Source organism: Corvus hawaiiensis, chromosome 3 (genome assembly GCF_020740725.1).
Source record: "Corvus hawaiiensis isolate bCorHaw1 chromosome 3, bCorHaw1.pri.cur, whole genome shotgun sequence".
In the NCBI taxonomy this organism is placed as follows: domain Eukaryota; kingdom Metazoa; phylum Chordata; class Aves; order Passeriformes; family Corvidae; genus Corvus; species Corvus hawaiiensis.
Genome location: NC_063215.1, coordinates 67,137,745 through 67,157,663, shown reverse-complemented (window position 1 = coordinate 67,157,663; position 19,919 = coordinate 67,137,745). Strand labels below are relative to the sequence as shown.

The window sequence follows — 19,919 nt, the reverse complement described above, 5'->3', positions numbered from 1 at the left end:
GACCTTATCAGGACTGCCTGACAGGATTTGTTACAGGCTGGGAGATGTGCTAATGCCGTCTTGCACCAGGGACATTATTCAGATGACAAATTATGCTGTTAAAATGACAATCTGTAACAGTGTTATTAAAAGGTCTTTAGAGTTGTATTTTTGTGCAGGACTTGTATAAAGTGGCAGAAAAAATGTACATTGTAAAATTCTGCATGCTTGTGGAGTGGAAACAATGTCAAATGTGAACATGAACAGCAGAAAAATGAAGGAAATGGACCAGTAGGAGAGTACAGAATAGGGAAAGGTGCTACGTAGAAACTTAGAGAGAGTGGAACATTTCCAAAGTCTAATTTGGAAGCAGTCATCCAGATTCTATGTTTTTCTAAATCTGGTCAAAAATATCTGAAACAGTGGACTCTTAAAACTCTGGGGCAGAAGTGTTCAGAGGCTTTTTTGTAATCTATGCTAACTCATACTCATTAGTATTTCTGGGTAATACAAACTGTCGTAGAACATCTTGTATGAATATGTCTTGTTCTAAAAAACCAGGCTAAAAACTTGATGCGGTGAAATTAAAATTATATGAAATGTATAATGATTGATTGAAATTTGGCATGTAAACTCATTAGATTTAAGACATTTTAGATAAAAGTGATACATGGGATAGTTACATATTCTCTCAGAATATAAACCCCCAGTGTATATTAATGGCATTTTAAGGTAGTACATTTAACATAAATTAAAAAATAATAACAGAATTGAAATTTACTATGTAGAATGGATTTGCATAAGGCAGAATAGTCTAGAATTTATGAGGATTCAAGATAGTTTAAGCTAAGAATACAAAAAAGCTTTATAAATGAGGTTTAGAAAGTTAAGAGATTCAATTTTTGCACTTTTCTATAATCTTTTATTCTGAATCTGCAGCAGATCAGCTGAGTGCTACTGAAAATAGAATAGTAATCACAGCTCCTGCTCTGACCACCTTTTCTGATTTGGTAAGTAGGTTCCTATGTTCTGTGTTCTTCCTCCAAAACCACTTTATGACTGAAAATCTTTGAATCAAATTATTTGAATATCAGCCGCAATTACAAAGCTCTTCAGAATTTTAAGGAGCTTCCTTTTAAAATGTATTGATCTGGTAGTGCTGTCTATCTTGAGTGGTTCTTTCAGTGGAATGAGGACAGGACAGAAGTTTTGCCTGTACTTGCTGCTTCACTGCAGCTCTCCACAGCCTGTGTTACCTTCTTTCGTCAGTGACTAAGCCTAGCTTAGTCTTTTTCTTAGAGATACATAATTCTCTTAAGACCTAGTCTAGCTGCTTTTGTAAGAGTTTTCATCTTCATGTTTTACAGTCATAGAAAATGGTTTTACTAAGCTATCTTTACCAAATCCAGTTCCTAGTGTGGGTGCCATCAAGGAGGCACGGGAAGATATAGCTCTGTAGGAGAGTAGTAAAGATATCTATAGGATTACACAGGTAGGAAACCTGTAGGGTTGTTTTGTTGGGGTTTGGGGTTTTTTTTTTAACGCCAGTCTATCACTGTATTTAAAAGAAATTAAGCTTGGGGTTTTTTTAAATTATGGGCAAGAATAATCAGCTTACCAGAGCCACTCTGGAGTTTTAAAAGAGCTCAGATATTAAAGCAGTGAATTAAGAACTGTGTGTAACATGCCACTTGTAGCAGTTACTTTGTCTGAGGAGGTTAAGGTGGAAAATGTGATAGCACACTTTAGAAGTCCTTGAGTGCTCTGGCAACTTACAGAATCTGTCTTCATTAACAGCATTCCCAGCAAAATCTTTATAAATTGTAATAATGAATAGAACTAATACCCAACACCAAAATCCTTTTGTTGAGGGAAGCCACTCCTGCTCATGTATTGAGCTTCTTAGAAAGAGTCAACAGCATGTGGATGATGGTGGTCCAGTGAGTCAAGCATACTAGTATTTAAAAAAAACCAGTGTTCACAAAGTCCTTCACAATGGTTTGTGAAAAGGCAAGACTTCTGCAGAAGAATATAAAAATAGATCCTTTCAAGGATAATGGTCAAATTATGAGTAAGTTTTCATGGTGTTGGGAGATTTCCATTGGAGTCTCACAAGAGTATGTTCTGGACAACTGTGCAGTTATTCATAAGGAGAATTTAAAAAGTGGAGGAACAAGGATATGTAGAAATTTTCCAATAATCAAAAATCGTTCAGGATGGCCAGAACTAGGGCTAGTTGCCAGAGGACTTTGTGATCGTTAGCAGTGGGTAAAAAGATTACTTGTGAGTCTTAATATCAGTAATGTACAAGGGCGGGGGGAAAACTCAATTATGTTTGCCAAGCAATCAATTTTAAGTGAGCATACTTTGAAGGAAAGACGGACTCCTTGGGCAGGCCTCTGACAACACCAGCTCACATATTACTATCCAAAGCCAAGAAAAGAATGAGGAAAGCAGTGGAGAATAGAATAAACAGAGTCATTACACCACTAAATAAATCCAGGATATGCTCACATCTTGAACATTACTTGCAGTCATGGTTACCTCATTTCAGAAAGTAGATATTAGGACATAAAGTACAAAAGTAAGGAGTATGAAGTATGGTAAGGAGAATGGAACACAGGGAGTTAATAGATTAGGAGAAATCCCTCTGGTGTGGAAAAAGACCAGAGGTGAGTTGAGAGGAAAAAGCATAATAAAATCACAGAGAAGGTGCGTAAGAAATCATTATGCACTTTGTAACACAGGAACTCCGAGAGCAAAACAAAGGAAGCACTCTTTCACACAATGCATAGTTAAGTTGTTGGATTCATCACCTCAAGATACTGAGGCCAAAAATACGATTGTTTTCAAAATGAAATTTAAGATTCATATTGCCAGTAAACATAATGACCCAAATACGCCTTCTGTCTCAGAAGGTCCCTTACTAGATTGCCAAAATCCTTTCTAGAGAAAGGATCACTCTGTTTGTCTTTTTTATACTCTAAGCAACTGCTGTTGGCTGTTGCCAGCATTGCTTTTGGCACCAGTGTAGCCACTCTGCTCATGAATTCTCTCATTGCTAATTGAAGTTGAATACCTTTTGAGTTTTGAAACTTTTAATCAAGGATTTGAAAACTGCAGTTCACAGAGGCCAAGGTTTCATATACTTAATGGTAAAGTTTGAAGGATTCTGCTTATCAGAATAGGTATTAAAAGACACCTGTGAGAAATCTAGTCCCTTGAAGCTATTGCAAAGTAAAGACATGAGCCCCTGTTTTAAAATGTTTATTTATTCATTAAAGCATATTTTAAATATCTGTGTATAGACTTGAAAATATTTCCATTCAATGTTTATTAATAGTTTGGGCTTGTTGTAGCCATGTCAGATAAATAGTATTGTTTCACTACGTACTTATGAGGGTCTTCAAATGATTAAGCTACTGAATTCTGCTAGGATTTTTTTGTGTCCCACAATTTCAAAAAGTTTTCAGGCTCAGATGGGTTTGTGTAATGATCCCCATTTGAGCTGGGGATCTGCAGAGAACAGGAACTCTCATGAGACTGCTGGTATTTCCTGTTTCTCATCAGAGCAGAAATAGAGTAGCAGAGGAAGAGCTCTTCTCTTAGCACTGTATTTGAGCTTCTGCCTGAATCTAGGAAGTGCCACAGTGCATAAAACTGAGAGAAAACAAACAAGCAAATTTAGTGTAACCTTTTTAAACCGTAGAAAACATTCCTATTTGGCTTTTGTTTGGACAACAGTGGTTCACCCCTCCCTAGTCTTTTGTTCAAAATTAAGAACTGGCGTGCCTGAAATTTATGTTTCTGAAGTTAACTACATGCTTTCTGTACATATGTTGGCTATGAAGCTCTGACAGAAGTATTTTATGTTGTAAAGACAGAGGTATTGTAGAGTGGTACTCATCAAGCTGAACATAGTGTAAAATTTCCTTGTATGACTAAGAATATTTGTCTAAAGATATCACCTAATAAGGTATGCATTAAATTAAAATAGGGCATAATTTATTTTCTTAATAGCTATCTAGCCATGTTTTCATAAAATGTGCAGTTATGGATAAAAATTGATATATATGTAGATTTTAAACCCAGAAGGTCAAACATCAATTTCAGGCAGTTCGAGAGTAGACAAGTTTGAACAAGCACAGAAGGTTTCTATTGACATAAAGGATTATAGCATCACAGAATGACTAAATTACATTTGAGTCCTTCCAGAACATACCCATTTTACATTGCAATGGTTTTTAAAATTCACATTAAAATAATTGTAAAATTTTTTGGCTTTTTATAATTGTTTATTTTAATTATATATTTATAATAAAATGCATTAAAGTATAACTTATTCTAGACAAAATAATGCTGAGGAGTAGGTTGTTTTGTCTTTTTATATTTCAAATGTATTCCAGCTGCATCAGGCTTCAGTTGTTATTTTCACCTTGCCGACCACGTGATTTTGCTGTGGTGAATATGTGCGTAAGTGAGGTTTTTCTTGTGGATTTCCTGCAGATACTGGGGAGTTACAGATTGTGCAAAGGTAGCAAGACAGTTTATTATTCCGGATGTCAAGAGATGTAGAAGGTTTCTAAATTTTTTTTTTAAATATTCTTCTTTTGGTATATTAGAGGAAAACCTACTGTGAGAGCCCAAAATACAGTACCTAATTATCCTATCTGCGGTGTGTTGCTATGCTTTAAAGCCATTTCCTGTGAATAAATCACTAACAGAAGCAAATTTGTATTGCTACTGCTGAGACATTTTAGAAACTCTACTCAAGATATTTTCTTAAAGACAACATAGATCACATATATGTAGTCAGATTCTTAATTTTCTTTTTTCACTAGTTTTACAAGATTGGAAAAAAACATTTTCCTCCTACAATTAGTACTGGAAAGACTTTTAAACTGGGGAGAAACATATTGTTCTTAATCAAAATTCAGATAGCTAAAGTTTGCTATACTGTGCAGTTACTTTTGTTTGCCTCAGTGATAGAACTTCCTTGGCTTGAAGAAGGTAGTCCAATACAGTAATTACAGGAAATGACTAGTGAACTTGGAGAAGATGAAGGTTCTTCACCATCTGGAGGTGGGCCCTCCCATGCTTTAAGCAGCTTCTCTGGTGAATACAGAATCTGCACTGGCCAAAGTTAGATCCATCTGTTACTTAATTGTTTTTCAGTCCATTTCTCTTGGTGAATTCAGAACACTGAACTAGCATCATGTGTCCCTCTTCAGTGTTTCTGGCAATGGAGTGCACCAAAACAAAATTCAAAACCTGGAATACTTTAAGAATGTGATTGCCTAAAATCAACAGGCTGCTGCCTGAAACTAGCAAAGTGGTAGGAATGCTAAAAAAGGAACTGCTGAGAGTAGACAGCTTTCTGAATGTTTCCCCTTTCTGGAGCCCAGGCATAATCTACTCTGGGCTTTCAGAAGGATCTCCTTATTCTATGGAGGTGCAATTCTCAGAGCACAACTCTAAACTCTTGCTTTAAAAAACACCTGGGCAGGACTTGGCTATTTTTTAAGATATGGCCAGAAGCACAGCTGGTGATGCCTGTCTTTTGTAGTATAGGTTACTGCTTAGAGCATTTGTATAGGAAGAACAATATAGGAACTTTGGTTAGTGATTTGCTCTGCTTAAAGGCTTTTATATGAATTACTTTCACCACCTGTAATAAAATTCAATTCAGAGACTAAAGAAAAGTAAAGGAGGATATTTTTCATTGCATTTATTGAAAGTGTGCAGGAAAAATTTCAAGAAACATTGAGTCAGGAAGAAAATCTATGAAGAATCAGCAATCTTTTGTAGTTTGCTACTTGTGTTTCTCTAAGAGCAAAAACTCATGGTCTCTAGGGTCTGTTCTGAGTATCACTCTTGTGTTTCACATAGAAAAATTATTTAGCAAAATACAGCAGTGGTCTCACATGGTAGTTAGCATGGTCCTGAATAGAAGGCAATATGTAAGTCTACTGACCTTTAGGGTATAATGTGGAGAGAGTGTACAGACAGAAGCTCCTCTGCAGGTCCTCTCTCTGAGCAGAATGCAACTTTGCTAACACATTTGTAGAGACCCCAGTGCTCCAGGAGAGTTTCATGAATGGTTTGAGAATACCAATCAGACTGGCCACCTCACATATTTTAGCAGAAATATGTCTTCTGGATGCTGAAATTGATCTAGGCATCAAATTATCCAGTTCATTGTCACTTGGAAAATTCTCATCACCCTTAGAAGAATGCAGAGGACTCTAAGGGAAAGAATGAAGAGCGGAGGGTGTCTGGGAATCAGATTTAAATGCATAATCACCGTTTAAATCCTAGGTGTATGCTAAGAACCTAAATTGTCTGTTGTATCTGCCCCACAAAGCCATTTTTACTTGCTGTTTTGCATTCTTTTTTCTTCAGTCCATTCTGCTACATCTCTGTTCCTTCCATTTATAATGGGTTACTGCAAGGACTTAGGAATATCCTTAGATCTGCACACATGTGCACACATATTAAGTCACTGCATGTTCCTGCAGAAATTCTTTGCACTAGATTGTATGGATTTTACTTCATCAGTTCAAATTTATTAGATAGAATACATGTGCTGTAGTTTAAACTGCTTTATCAACATATCATGAATGTACTGCTGGACAGTACTTTCACTCTTAGTGATTTCAAGATGGCGTCATTTGTTGCGATACTGCAGGAATGTGAGGCTTTTGGAAGGGAAATCTCCCAGCAGGTTGGAGCCATATGAAGTCGTAACCAGATATCTAATCAAACTAATGTTTAGGCTCCTCTACAAGTTTTCTCATGTGAATCCAGATGTTCAAAACCAGATAGTATGTTGCTGCTTACCTGGTAACCCTTTGGAGGTTATTAGCTCTAAACTCAGCCATGCTGCCTTTGGTGTCTTCTTTAAAGGGCACAATATAACCTTTCATCAAAGTGTCTCAGAAAGAAGATGCAACAGGTAGGTAATATGCAAGGACTACATGTATTAATCACTGCATGATTCATGATTTCTTTTTACTAAACTCTTAGATTGCTGCTCCTTTATTTGAAGTTTGTCAAATGAAAAATTTCATTCAATGAAAATGAAACTTGCAAATATCAGCCTTCACAGAAAATTCTCTTTGCCCTCCATTAAGCATGATTCTTATTGTTCCTAATTACTCTCAAGACATCACTACATGAAATTTTCAGCAGGGTTAAAGATTTCATATCTGGCAACTATCCAGCAACACAAAGGACTTTTAACATTTATGAATTACAAAAATTTTTAATTAAAACCCTCCCCCAAAACAACAACCATTCCGTCTCCCAATAATTTTTAAACGCCTCTAAGAGTTACACAGACATGAGCCTTGGAAGAGATTTTTAGTCAGTGCAGAATGTAGCAGGAAGTTAGGTAGTTTGTTTGTTTTGCAGTATCAGCAGAACACTGCTTACTCAGTACAGTCCAAAAACGGGGTCTGCTTTTTAAATGGAAGTACAGTTCCCTGTGCTCCATGTTCCCACCAGTCCCATGGTGAATGTTTGTAAATCAGTGATTTCCTGTAGTGGGAGAGAAATGGGAATCCTTTGTTGTGAAAAAATACACCATAACCTATGGGAAAATTAAAACTTCCTAGTTTGTTTTGTCCTTTCTGATCATGTTTTCTGTTCCTGGCTAGCACTGTGAGTGAAAATAGGTGAAAAAAAACCCCAAACAAAACAAAACAACTTTTCCTGTTGCTTGAGATTCGTAAAACACTGTCCATGTTAAATTCAAGGTGAACATTTTTACAAGATCTCACTTCGCCCTAGTCTTCTTACCACAGAAAAAAAATTCTAGTCTAGAGACAGTGTGTATTTGACCATTATATACACTGGGATATGTGTATGGATAGCTTTTTCCTTCATTTCTAGCGTTTCTTGACATGGGTTTTATGAGAAAAAAATCTCACCATGATCCCCTGAAATGATCCCTCCCTGTTCTTCCATCTGAATGCTGGGCGGGCACTACTGTCTAGACTGCTTCAGCTATGCCTAAAATCTATGTGGTGTGCAAGGGTTTTCTTTCTGCATTCTGACAGCTCTTCACCCCTCTGTGTACCCATCCAGAGAGAGGCACCGGCCTTCATGGGAGATAGTGCCAGGTAGGTACTAAGCTTAGGACATGGGCAGAGTGAAGTCAGGTGAGATTCCAGGAGTTAAATACTGGATTGTTGAAGGCAGAACGAAGGAGAGATGAGATGATGAGGTGAGATGAGATGAGATGAGATGAGATGAGATGAGATGAGATGAGATGAGATGAGATGAGACGAGATGAGACGAGGGAATGTTCCAAGTGGAGGTAGTGGTGTTTGTGCATTTATGTGTACATGTAGAGAGAGGAAAAGGGAAAAAGACCAAAGCAGATAGAGAAGCAAGAATATCAAGCAGGTAAAAAGCACAAGATAAGCGATATTTTTAGTATTCTTAGAAGAGTTTTCTCCCAGATCATCAGTTTTCAGCATAAGCAAAATCTTGGTAATATCAGCAAGCTGTACCCACACCCAGCTTATCCACCTCTGGAGACTGGATTGAATAGAAGGATTTCCTGGAATGAAATGTGGAGAAATGTTGACCAAAACATTAATAAATGAGTGCCATGTAGTTATCAAACATACATCAGTTGTCAAAGTCATCATGAGCCCAGTAAACCAATTAAAATGGTTAGTGTACATTTTCATTCTTTTTATGGTAAGAGAGGAGACAGTAATACAATAAAAGGAAGATGTGCCAGAGTAAGGTCTAGAGTTCAAGCAAAATACTTGAGTATAGTCTGTTAGCTTCAGCTTATCTGCAGTAGTCCTAAAGATATTTTAAAATCAACAAATCCGCCCTCAATGTGATAAAAAAACAAGAGAGAGAAACAGGAGAGGTCTCATGGAGCAGAGATATGGGAGATCTGGTTTTCGTTCCTCTCTCTCCCATTAGCTTTTGGTGGACAATAATGATGGAGAAGTGAAAAGGTTTTCCCACATTCCCACTTTTCCTGCTTATTTCTTGTCACATCTACTTGGCATCTTGTCTACAGTTCATGCTGATATAAATCACATCCACAGTGCTGTTACAGTGGTCAGCAAGCGTGTGCTGCACTGACCCTGCTCAGCTGCCGGGATGGGTGCAACCCCACAAGCAGCCTTGCTTTAGGCTGCCCAGGGGTTCTGCTTACCCCTCACAACAGGGGCCTCATTGGAGGGACCCTACAAGTATGTGGCATCTCTGTGAAATCCAGAGAGACAGCAGGGCACGGCATGGCACAGCACACCTGCCCCGTCCACACCTAGAATTGCGAACAAAGGTCCTCATGAAGGGATGGCATAAACCTGATTTCCCTGCTTTGAATGTGATCCCTGAAATAACACCAAGTTTTCTCAGCTGTTCATGCTAAAAAAATGTGCAAGGCAGGCCTGTAAATGATCATGGACCCAGACCTCTACTTGTGGCACAGTGTAGATGTAACCATATGGACTAGCAGAACAGGGGTAAGTATGTACAATGACTTTCTCTCTACTAAATAATAATATGCTGCATAATAATATTTCCTTCCACACACATATTTCTAGTATTTTCTTTTAAGGGAGTAATGCAATGAACTGTGTTTTTTACATTGTAATATTGCTTTTTAGATATTTATTTAAAAATAATTTTAAACTTCTAACTTTCCAGGAAAGAGTTACTTCATTATTACAGAGATACTAGCTGTTACTGCACATCTTGGCCTGTTTCCACGAAAATAGGAAAATAACTTTACCAGATGCTGAGGAGTCTTTTGCACAGTGGGAACAAGTCTATCTGAAATAATGAAACAACATGAAGAATGATGCCGTCAAAAAGCGTTTCCTTAGGAAAACACTGAGAGCCTTTCTTAGGATTCAAAATGTAAATGCACATTTTTCCACTTTAGTGCTATGAAAGGAATCCTCTGTTCCAACAAGGTGACCATAACGTTCAAAGGTAGAGCTATCAAGTAGTTAAATATGAACTAAATTATTTTTGCTACTGCTGACTATGAAGTGGAAGGTTGCACCTTCTTTCTCTGCTTTCTTATGTCCTCAGTTTTTCAGAGCAAAATTAGCTTCCTATAATTTCTTTCTGGAAGAGGTCAAACGGCAACAACAGTACCACTGTTGATGCTGAAAGATTTTCAAAATATGTAAAAAGGAATATTGGATTCATAGGATCAGTTGTATTTTATAACCCCATTTAAATCAATTAATATAATAGTTACTTAATATGACAATATTTGACACACTTTGTGCAATTTCTAGTTTATTCTGGATATGTAATTTCTGATAATAAATTTAAATAAAAAGTGGTACATTGGGCCTTTTAAATACTGCCTCTGCAAAGGAGATTTTTGTTTTTTAATCTCCTCCTACCACCATTTTGAAACAGCTTTTGTTCCCACATTTCCTTGCTCTCATACCAAAACTCAGTCTGGATTTTAATGCTTATGTCAAAAAATCTTTCATATTGGTCTGTAAGATGATGTTTAAAAAATCAAGAACCGATTCACAGAATTCCACAGAATTTTGTGACAGTCTGAATGGAATCATAGAAGTGAATGTCAAAATCTTATTTTGAAAGTTTGAAGGACTGCTAACAGAAGGAGTAATAGTGAGCAAAGCACTGTAGGTTTCCTACAGTGGAATAACTCGGAAAAAAGAGAAGCAGAAATCATGCTGAATTTACATTGCATGTGTTCGTGACTTCTCTAGGTTACCTGAGGTGGTATCTGAACATCTCTTCTAAAGTTGCCAGTCTCTAGGCAGAGTGACATTACTATTCTGAGACTGTCCCAAGCATATGTGTGAGTGGTATGTTAGTATGTTGAGCCCAGCCTCTTGAGATAATTGGAGACAGCTTGGAAAAAAACCTGTCAGTGGAAAAGGAAGTTATTCTAAAACACATATTAAGTGCCACTGCTATTTAATACACACATAATTAGAAATACTATAAATAGACACGTTAGTCTTCTGGTTGCTTCAGCTGTAGCAGAAATGTTTAAAGTGAATGATTGTGTAAGTCCCTTCTTGCCATATGATGAAGGAGAAGGTTGGACATGACCTATCCATTAGCATGCTGACATTTGCATCACGAGGTTAGAGTAATGTGAGATAGATTATAACTTACGTAATGAACTTTTGAAAACCTGTTTAGAAGTGGTTCCAAGAGGTTGGCTTTTTTTTATGGAGAATCTGAGGCTGGGCCCATTGGGGAATTTGAGCAGAGATCCAGAATATGTGCCCAAATCCTCTTGCAGAAAAGAACCTCAGGAAAAGGGCAGGAAGATGAGAGTGGGATATCTTTGGAAGATTAATTACTGAGTGTGGAAAAAGAGTCTTGAGGAGTAACAGTTCTTCCCTCCTTTGAAAAGTATTTCCCATAACCACCAAGACTAATCATGAGCTATGGTTCCTCTGTGTTCCATCAGCTGAAGTCTTGGAGATTTAGTTGTAGGCTGCATTATTAGAAAATAGATTACTTTGATTGTTTGACAGATTCCTAATAAAAATAGAATAAAAAATATAATCAGTAAAATTTTGGAGACAGCATGAAACAGAACCCCCTTCTGTTTCACTGTAAAAGTTTCATGAGGTTTTTCTTTTTCTATCTTGTATTAACCCATTTTCCTTTCAATTTTTTAATCCATGGTTTATACTATGCATTACAGAATGTATTGCTAAATTACTTTTAACTGTCTCAGTGTAGTGATATATACAAAGTCATAAATACATTAGCGTCTTCAAACCTATTTGTTAAAAACTATTTGTTAAACCAAGTTGTTCACAATGTAGTTGTTAAAATACACTACATTGTTTCCTTTCTTTTAATGATCAATAGTTAAATATAGCTCAGTTACAACATCAAACATCTGAATAATAAACTGAGATCTAAATTAGTAAACTTAATTATACAAAAACAGGGAAACATCTGTCTCCCATTGTATAAAGCATACTTGCTTTGGAAAAAAGAGACATCAAATCCTAAAGTTGTAGTTTGGGATACAGTGTGTTATTTTTTCACAGGATAGATCAGTTAATAAAAACAATATGCGTATTTTTCTGAGTCAGACTCTTTTTTTTGCTTTCAATTAGATCTGATTTTCAAAGCAATTTTAAATCTGAAAATACTTACTCTGTAATTATACTTAGGGTTTATTTACCTTTGAATTGCAAGATTTCCTGCAATGACAAAACCAGTATTCTTGCAAAACATTTTTGGTTTTGAGCAACAGGTCCAAACTTTTTCAGAACCTATAGGTCTCAGGTTAAATAATACCACACCTGGAAAATAGTATGAAATAATTAAAGGGATGTATTAATAGGGAAAGAAGGTAAAGAAAATCAACATGAACAGGTACCAAGTCCATTTTTTTTCTCCCTCTCATTCCCTAACTGATAAAAATTTGGATCTTGAACTGTTCTCACATGCTTTTAAATTCTTTAAAATCCTACTGTGCTTGTCCTTGAAAATCACCTTTTTCTTGAGCTTTTCTGAAAACTTCACAAACTTCTGAGTATTGAATGGTCAAATTGATGTCTTAAGGCAAGATTAAACTCATCTTTAAAATAGGATTTATCTTATTCACTTTTTAATAGGATTTAAACTCTAATTAGCATGGAGTAAAAAAGGTGTAGAGCAAAGTAATGTCTCTGTAATGATAAGTCAAATTCTAGGGCAAGGACTAGTATTCAGTCTTACATCTCCAAAACATGGGTTTCTAACCACCCAGGTAAATGTCACACTTTTGGTTCAAAAGGACTCTCAAGTATTCTGAAGGCTGAAGTCAGTCACATGAAAAAATCCACCAGTTGTGTGCCACTAAAGTTATTTCCAAAAAAAACCCCACCTTAAATTTACGGAATCAGAATTTGAACTTAAAGGTGGAGGAGTCCTGAGAAGAAAAGCTCTGTTTAATTGTTACGTATTTTCTTTACATATAATGAGCATGTAATTGTTCAAGAAATGAAGCTTTGTGGAAAGTTTGAAAGGTTAATAACTGAGTTTCAGCATTTCAAAAGAAGTCAAGGAAAGAGAAAAGAACAGAATCTTAATCTCTGAAACAATAAACCTTTGTGTTACCCAGGAAGTCTCAATGTTTTCTTGCTAATTGCTTTTAACATCTATACCCATGCTAATATAAAACCAAGCTAAACATAATCTCTTTCCTAAAAGTACTTGAAGTTATGCATTATAAAATAACTTTTTATGTGGAAAGAAATAACAAGTACAGGGGGTTTTAGTTGTGGGGTTTCTCCTAAACACTCATCAGAGTAACATTTAAGCAGCAAACCAGTATTTTAATGAGTCATCTCTCTGGAAATGTGTAAGTAAGTTTGGCCTTGCTTTTTCGGTTTGTTATTCTCTTTAAATGGTTTTACAAATAAATGTCTTGATTGTATTTAGTAACCTCAGCTTTTTGTAATTAATAGTCTGTTAGGAATAATAACATGTCTGATCTTTGTATGTTAATTTGTTAATACAGACCTAGTTTTAACCCAGAATTTCATTTTTAGTATCTCTAACAAAAGAGATCACATCTGTGATACATGTTCGTATCTAGAGAACATTGGGCTCTGTACATCGGGAGTGAAAAAGAAAGTGCCTTGTTATTTAAACGTTTACATTAGCTGGAGTGCACAGCAGCATGTCTCAACACTATGACGGTGTGATGGAAGGAAGATCTGATATCTATTAACTATAGGAGCCGTGTCTCACTCTTCCCTATATTATATTGGTTTCCATAAATATGATAAAAAGTCAGTGTCACATGAGCACTGTGTGGGTTGGTACCCAGAGATGAAATGGACTTTATTATGTACATCTATGATGTTATTTTCAACTAAGAAGTCACCTTGGACTTTCTCTGCTTTTCAAATAACCCAGCTGCAAGTAGTAATCAATAATTTTGTTCATAGCTTTTATTGTTGTTTTTTGTAGCCTCTTCATAAGGAAGAAGTTGCCATCCATTGTTTTAGGCATAGGCTTTTCCCCATCTTCCCATGATCCTCCATTTTATTGGAATAAGATTTATATTTCATCTGAAGATGAAGCAGAAATTTTATTGATATGTGATGTATGATGTGTGATGGTTGGCTTGCAGAAAATGTATTTTGTTTCATTAATGACAGCTGCATATAAGGACAGCATATAACTTCATCCCCTCCATAGTATAAAACAGTTTACCATAACTTAAGGATAGGTTCACTTAACAATTATGCTTTCAGTTTAAAGGCAAAGTTTTCTTGCCCCTGTTCTCATTAACTTCTATCATTTTTGATATATCTGTATTTCAAATACTTCTGCCCAAAAAAGTTTAAACAGCTTCTCTCAACTTCAGAGAACATCCTTTCCCCTAGTAGAAGTTAGTAATTATATAAATGGATGTACTTACATGTACTCTTTTTTAACAGAAGGGCTTTCTAAATTCACTGTCTTCACATTAGCAATTTACTTATCACTGTCATCTTCAGGTTTATCTAACTGAGGTTTAATCTATTCAGTTTTAGGAATAGCTGCAAAACTTTTTTCTGAATTTGTAGTGTGGGATTCAGAGATTCTTTTGCTAATGAAGAGCTTTTTGCTTTGCAAATTAAGGGCAAATAATCTTGGGGACATAGGCTTCAAATAGATTATTCTAAAGATGAATGTGACTTTGACTTTTGTTAGCAGCTGAATTTCATCCACGCTGAATATTAAGAATAGCAGTAAAACAATTTAATTCTGAGGGCTTGTCAGATTTAGGAGTGTATCTCTACAGTACAGTGGAGCACAGCATGGAGACACTTCTACTTTCTCACAAATGCCTGGATTCTGGAACACAGTTTACCACTACCAGATTGTGTCAGGACCTTAGCTCTGCCTGACTCTAGGTTATGTGGATGATTCAGATCACGTATTCACTGGCCTTGAAAGGGCTCATTGAAAGGGTAGAGATACACTTTTAATCCTTTTGCAATTGCTGTGTCACTGAGCAAACCTAACGTAAGGTACAGATTCTGTCCTGTCCCTTTTAACCTTGAAGGCCTCTGACATATCTCTTGAGGTTGCCTGGGACGTTGACCAAAACAATTAAATTCCCTTGCACTGAACAATCGTATTTAAACACTGAACTGTATGGCTGTGGTTACTGGCTGATAGGATGATAGCAAAGACTACTTTAAATAGTAGTTTAAATGAAAAAAAGTGGTAAGAGTGCCTGAGAAACTTTAAGCATTTACAGTCATTATCAGTCTTCATAATTAGATACCCGATGCACTAGAGCAATAGTTTTTAGGTTACACAATATTTCCTTCTAAAATACAGATTCCATTTATATTCCATGTGGTTGTCACTTCTACAGTTTATGATACTGACATTTTTTATACTTTTGATGGGGAAATACGCATCATCTGAAAAAAATTCTGAAGGTCAGCCAAGCAATTAATCTGGTATTATCAGTAAATCTTCCTTTGCTTTATATCACAGTGTATTGACCATCAAATGCCCTCCCTGCTGGAGGAAAAATTGCTGAGTATTGTGTGATATCATCCCTGTGAGGCAGCAGGAAAAAAGGCAGGGTTAGTAGAAACATGCACGTGGCCAGGGGATCGTAACAAACCCTAACAGGTGCTGGGCTCTTACCAGTGGAATAATCTGGCCAGCAGCTGATGTGCTCCTATTTTAAGGTCACTCAATGCTATTGACTTTTCAATGGAGTCCTCTTGGTGCAGTGTTTCTCAGGGAAGCTGGTTGAACAGTTTTATAGGCTAACAAGGGACTGAAGGGGATTATCATTTACAGGTGACTAAGGGAAATATGGTTGATCAGACCACATCTCCGTGTCTCAGTTAGTTAGAGAAGGTCCTGAGATCTTTCCAACAACTGTTTGCATATTTGGTCTGTGAATGCTTTCTTTCTTATATTGTAGAAAAGAAAAAAAATGTATTTTTCTAAGACATAATTATGCTGATGTGAAAATTCCTCCTTTGGGATTTACTTCTCCTTCTATGCTAGGATCTGCTTGTTTCTCTTAGAACTGGAAAGAAAATATAGAAGCCTAAAACACAGTAAAGCATCTTGCCTTACCTATTGCCTCTCTGTGTCAGCTTGCTTTTCTGATCTACAGATAAGGTGAAGTTGTGGAAATACTTTAGTCTATAGAATAATTTAAGTGATTTTTCATATTGCATGTGATTGCAGAAGAAATAAAGTATCAGTAAGTTCTTAGCATACAATAATTGACTTTGACAGTCATCCAGAGGTATAAGTACTACTTTGATGTATGCTTTATTTCTATATCTGTTTTTCCAACAAGCCAGTAGCTACTAGACAAGCCTGGATAATTTTTTAGCAGGCTTTTTGAGATATTTATTTGATAGTTCAGTTTGTAGCTAAGAAACAGACAACCCATAACATCATTGATTGAAACAAAGTGACTAAAATATTTTCCTCTTTGGCCTATGAAATGACAATTCTTTCAACTTAAATGATATATCTTTAGGGTATATTATGTTCAGAATAATATTTTCTTGTAAATCTCTGGTATATACTTTGCCACACACTGGCAAAAACTCTGGAGAAAACTCTAGAGTGGTTGATAATATCAGTTATTCTTTTTCGAGTACTATATCAGAGTCTCTGTAGGGGCACTGCCAGTATTGTATCAAATAGCTGCCACTATTGAGACAGTAGGACAAAATTACATCTTCCTGTCTTCCATGGGCAGGGATCCCAATTCTACATCACACCTCTGAAAGCTAACACCAGAATAATACACATTTTTGAATGAGGATACTCACTGGTAGTTACACAAAAACTACTAAATCTGCTGCTGTGTTTGAGCTTTCTTCTGAGATAATGCAGAAGACCTTTTATTGCTTTTTGAATTTGATGATCTTAGAGGTCTTTTCCAACCATAATGATTATAATACTGTCTTTGTAAGGTGCTACATGCATAGCTTTATACTGAGGAATAGATTGTTAGAGCAAGCAAAATAAGAATAAAAACATATAAATGTGAGACTTGTTTTTAAAAATCTACACTTTTTTGTAATGTGAATTTTTTTAGACTTTCTGTTCTGATACTTGATGGTATTAGGAGGTGCATAACGCTAGGTTTTTGTGTCATTTTGTTTTCAGTATCTCCCTTAGCCTTTCTCACTTTTCTAACTAACTCTTTAATCTTACTGGACATCTCAAACTTAAGCAATTCAGTGTGAGAAGGTGCAGTGAAAACTGTCCACTCTACTGCAAATTGCTAGGAGTGCTGTGCGCCTTTAATATATTGAGGCAATAATTTTTGTTAAAAACTTGTATAAAGTTGTATGTAATGAGTGAATTACTAATTTGAGATGACTTTGTTGCTCTAGTATCAGTCATTCCTACCACTTTCATTTCATATGCACCATAGACTTAAAAAAGGCTGCATCTTTCAGTTTAGCAAGAGTCTGACAGGAAAAGCCAATTATTTATCTTCTTTAGCTCACTGTCTTGCATAATCTTGATTTTGTGAGATGTGTTTATCTATATTATATCTGCATCTTAGTTAAAAGGACCACAAAGCTCTGGTGAAAGAAAGGTGAATCTGTGTTTTATCAGTATCATGGGATATTAATCCATGTTTCCTCCACCTTTAGAGGCTCATCCCCTCCTTTTCCAACTGCAAAAACTTTCAGACTCTTTACATTTTTAACTCATCCTTCAAAAGCAGCTGTTTCATTCAAAATGCTGTTCTCTAACTTGTGTTTGTCTTTTGAGGGGCTCTTAGGGAATACTTGAAGGGTGTGTGAAGGAGTGAAGGGCCAGGATTTCTAAATAATTCTCTATATCACAATCTTCAAAATGGAAAATTTCCATGTCTTAGGAGTCCCCTAGCCTTTCATAATTCCCTACATTTAACAACCCCATTAGTTTGATCCTTCTTTAAACTATAAGTCTCCCTGTATTTAGTCTTCCATTAAGCCTACTTCCTTGCATGTTTGCTGCTGAAACATCCTTTTCCCCTTTTTCTTAGGGCATTTTTTAGTACAGCATCTCATGATTGTTTCCCTGGATCATTTATTATCTAGAAACTAAAGCAGGCAAATTAATTTAAACAACAATACTGCTTGATGCTACTCTTCTCTACAGAGAGACTCCCACACAGAGTATTGCCTGTTTCCAAATCTATTTCAGACCTATTTCTGGGTTCTTCTCTGAGAGAATAAACAAATCTGCTTCTTTCAGCTCTATCGCCATCTGAAGGGAAATCCTGTGTGTGCCAGTACTGCGAAGCAGGTTGTTGTAACACATTAGGATTAGTGAGTGCCAGGAAGAGCTAGAGGTAGCACAAGAAACATGAAAGACTGACCTTCCCCTCTGGAGCGGAAAATTCTGATGTTCTTTGCAAGGCCAGCTGGACACCATCTGATCATTTATAGGAGATGCAATCCCATAACTGCATGGCCCTCTGACACTCAGGGAATAGCTGGGGATTTTGGAGGGTTTTGGCAGAGGGCTCAGTCTCACTGAATCGTGATTGTTCTGATCAGGCATCACAGTCTTTGCTAACACCACATATCACACTCCAAACATGGTGCTGGTTACCAGTCATAGCTCAGTAGCATAGTAGTGCAGTACTGACAAGTCCATATGAATGGCTATCTCTCCTCCTCTTTGTTTCTTGCTTATCTTTATTCAATATCCAAGACACGTGCATCACATTCCAGGGTCGTGTCACACTATGCATCCCCACTTGGATAGCTACAATAATATCATGATGGGTATCATTACATCAGATATCACTGTAGGATACAGTAAGGTCCCAAAGCAGTCAGCACCATCAAATTATGCAAAAAAAGTCAAGCTGCTCTTTTTGAGAACTAGCTCAAATTCAGTACTTATCACCAGGAGTTATAAAGCCTCATGGAAGGTGTTCGGTTTATGCTCAGGAGATATCTGGTTGTGTCTAGCTTGACACAACCAATGTCAGGACAGTCATTAGCTTGCCGGCCAGAATAGGCTTTGACCTTCATCTGGGTTCTTTTCTCTGAGTTATTACCACTGCCAGTAGAATAAGGTGTATTTATAAGGCAGAATGCATACACAACCGTCATTTTTTCAGAACCATTTGAAAGTACTTTGACCAGGCAATGTTTCATCATAAACACTAATTAGTTATGATTACATCTCTTTGCAGGAATGGATCAATTCTGATTCCATTTTGATTAAAAAGAACTGAGTCAAAGCCAGACGAAATTACCTCGCACCTGAATAACCAATTTATTTGTGTTCAATGGTGACTTGATCTGTGGCAAGATAGCAAATAGAAAATGGTCTGCCTTCTCTCAGATGTTGTCAGCTGAAATCAGGTAATGTTTGTGTTTATTGAAATATTTCATTGGTTTTGCTATAATGTGGACTGCAGCAGTATTTTATACTTTGTCTAGTTTTCACAAGTGTGGACAGTGCTCTGAAGTGAAATTTTAATTGGGTTTGTAGATTGGTTGAGAAGTCCACCCCTGGTTTGCTGAAAGATTTGTAAAAAAATTGTAGCAAATTTTCACTGTCTTTGTCGCTAAATAAATGCATATATGTAACAGTTGATCTACTTGGACATCTCAGTTATAATTTGGGGGCATTTTATGAGTCCTTGCATTCAGACTACAGGCTTCTACATCAGAGATGATTTTGTTTGCTATGCTCTGGGTGTTCAGTCTTCTTGCTTCTGGCTTTATCTCATCTTTGTAACTCCAGCATTCTTGTGACCCCTGTGCAATACCTTCACTATTTTCTGATCACCTGAACAGGGACTATGCAGATGTCCATTTTTTTCAGTATATTATTGCTTTTCAGTTCTTCACAGTTCTTTTTTAAATATGGGGTCATAACTAACCTTGCTGATACTTCAAAATGAGTTGAGAATCCTGTTAATCTGTCAGATTTTCATACTCAAAGAGTGA

The 19,919-nt window shown here is 36.5% G+C and overlaps 1 long non-coding RNA gene across 1 annotated transcript; it reads right to left on the bottom strand.

Annotated features, from left to right (window-relative positions):
* Window positions 1–5,179: 5,179 nt before the first annotated feature.
* Window positions 5,180–18,461, bottom strand: LOC125322323. Its single transcript, XR_007201953.1, has 3 exons — window positions 18,329–18,461; window positions 12,161–12,281; window positions 5,180–11,499 (listed from the first exon to the last, which is right to left on the bottom strand). It is a non-coding gene; the product is annotated as an uncharacterized LOC125322323 (long non-coding RNA).
* Window positions 18,462–19,919: the final 1,458 nt, after the last annotated feature.